Source organism: Meleagris gallopavo, chromosome 6 (genome assembly GCF_000146605.3).
Source record: "Meleagris gallopavo isolate NT-WF06-2002-E0010 breed Aviagen turkey brand Nicholas breeding stock chromosome 6, Turkey_5.1, whole genome shotgun sequence".
NCBI lineage: Eukaryota > Metazoa > Chordata > Aves > Galliformes > Phasianidae > Meleagris > Meleagris gallopavo.
This window is the reverse complement of record NC_015016.2, coordinates 11,280,202-11,282,683: the sequence shown is the minus strand read 5'-3', so window position 1 is coordinate 11,282,683 and position 2,482 is coordinate 11,280,202.

The following is a 2,482-nucleotide window of genomic DNA, read 5'->3' as shown; positions in this document are numbered from 1 at the left end:
GGCTTTTGCAGAAACGAGGTGCAGAGGCTGATTTCACACGTTTGCCTCCTTTTTAAGTACCATCTCAGCATTCTGGGCTGTGGGCTGATCATGGGAAGGTTGAAGTTGGTTCTGAGAAAAGTCAAAGGGAAGGTTTTTTTTGTGTATTGGAAGCTTTGAAGTATGATAATTATTTGTCTTGACCTACCTTGGGTTCTCCAACAGCCACCGTTGACTTGTTTGGTCTCTGGATTTTAACCATACATTGTGTCTTTGCAGACTCTGTGTCTACACTGGTAGCTAAGACCAATTTTCACTATAACTCCTGTCATCATTAATGGTTGTTAAAACTGTGTACTTGTATACTGCAAGTATACCAGGGCCCTTCAGCCCTCCAAGTGGATGGTTGACATGTATTGTCAGAACTTGATTTCATTGGAGGTACAGGTACAGGTATAAGCTCTGCTTCAATACAACACCCTCTCACCCCTAAAGCCTGCTGGTACAAGTAGCTGTAGCTAAAGGTGGTTGGTTTGGTGCTCTTACTAGACTGGTAAACTCAGCTAGACATGAAGTGTAATTCACATTCACCATTTTCACAGTAAAACTTTGACACTGGAATAAAAATGATTTTAAAAGAACAGTTCAATAATTGCAAGCTTCGTTTTAGTACATAGTAAAAAGTTTTTTACATAATAAAAAGAAGCTTGCAGTTATTGAACTGTTTTTTTAAAATCTTCATATCTTCATTCTTTTAATGCTTCATATGGGTGCAAGGTTGGGTGAAACTGTGATAGATTAAACTGAGCAGGTGAATAAAATTCGATGCACATTCTTGCATCAGATTTACTGACTTGATTTCAGGCAATCTCACAGACTGCTTGTAACCTTATGTAAATATGGCAAGTACATAATCAGAGAAGTCTGTGTCTATTTCCTTCCTTGCCTACAGCACTAATTTTTGGGGCTTTTATGTTTCTGTGTCCTAGATTCATAAAGCAGTCTGGATGTTCTGGTTTGCAGCTGTATTATGTATTAAGTACTGCACCTCAAAATGCTTCTGTAGCGCAACTAGAGGTGTAGACAGGCCACTATGCTTGGCATGATTTGTATGCCTTTTGTTCCTAAATAAGGTTTGAAATTATTACTATGCTCAAAAAATAAAATCACTAAAATATTGTCTCTCTCTTTTTTTTTTTTTAATTATCTTGAACATGTTCATATTTGGAAACTTAAGTATCAATTTCTGGCCCTGTTATCTCTGTATCTGTATATTCACTTCAGTGCATTACCATTACAGAACAACTTTATAATGGCACTGAATATTACAAATACTCTTGAAAGATTTTTTTTTTTTTGCCTTTTAAATAGTTGTTACCTAAAACTTTGTTGCACCTACGTATTCCCTTGTACTTTACAAGGATTAGAAAAAACTGTGCAGTCTGAAGTGCCCATCTTTACTCTGGTTTATACCTTGTAGTTACAGCATGCTTATTGTGTACAGGCTGCAGATACCAAATATAATGATATTTAGGGCACTTGCTTGCAAGCTTATCTCTCCACACAGAAGTAAGCAAAATGAAAAGATCTGAATAATTGGAAACACTTGATTTTGAAACATGTAGAAATAGTTTGGTAAAGAAAGCAGAGCATGAAAGACAGATCTAGGAACACACAGCAGAATCTAGAGTGAGGAGCACCTGAAAGTGAAAATCTCTGTGGTTTGCTGTGAGAAAACTTGAGCCTCCATGTCGCTTTTGAAGTTGGAGTGACCTGTGTCTCTAGGATCATTCCATACTGTGTGTTCTGATGAGATAGGCCAGGTCTTAAAGGGCTCCTGTGGTAACTGTAAACATTGGTAGGTTACTGGAAGGTGTTACAGTTCATTTGGTTCTCACCAGTCTTGTGCAACTCTAAGACATCTTCTGTCCTCTATAGTGTAAAGCACTGTTGGTTTCAAAACTGTCTAGAGAAAAGGCTCTATGAAAGATTTGGTGACTTACTCTAAAGTGAGTTCCTGTATTTGTTCTATTGAGTCTGTTATGACTAACAAAGGGAAAGCTTTGTCATTAAAAATTATTTTTCTGGTCTGAGTAGCTGACAAAGCAGACAAATATTGCTGCAGTGTGTTGCACCCACCCAGCTGCTAGATGGAAAGCTAGCAGCTAGATTGATAGTTATTAGAAATAGCTGATTGCAGTTTTGGCTAGGTGTTACATTGCCAGGAGGGTGGGGAAAAAGCAGCTCTGTTAGCCATCTCTGTCCCGCATGCTGTAACAGCTAAAATAAATCTCCAAAAAAAAGTGATTTTACACACACACACACACATACATACATATATATATATAATATAATATATATACATATACATACATATATATGTATGTATATATACATACATATATATTATATTTTTATATATATTTTTGCACACACACACATATATATATATATATTATTATTTTTTTTAAATTTAAAGAATTCATGAGTGATCGTATAGTTG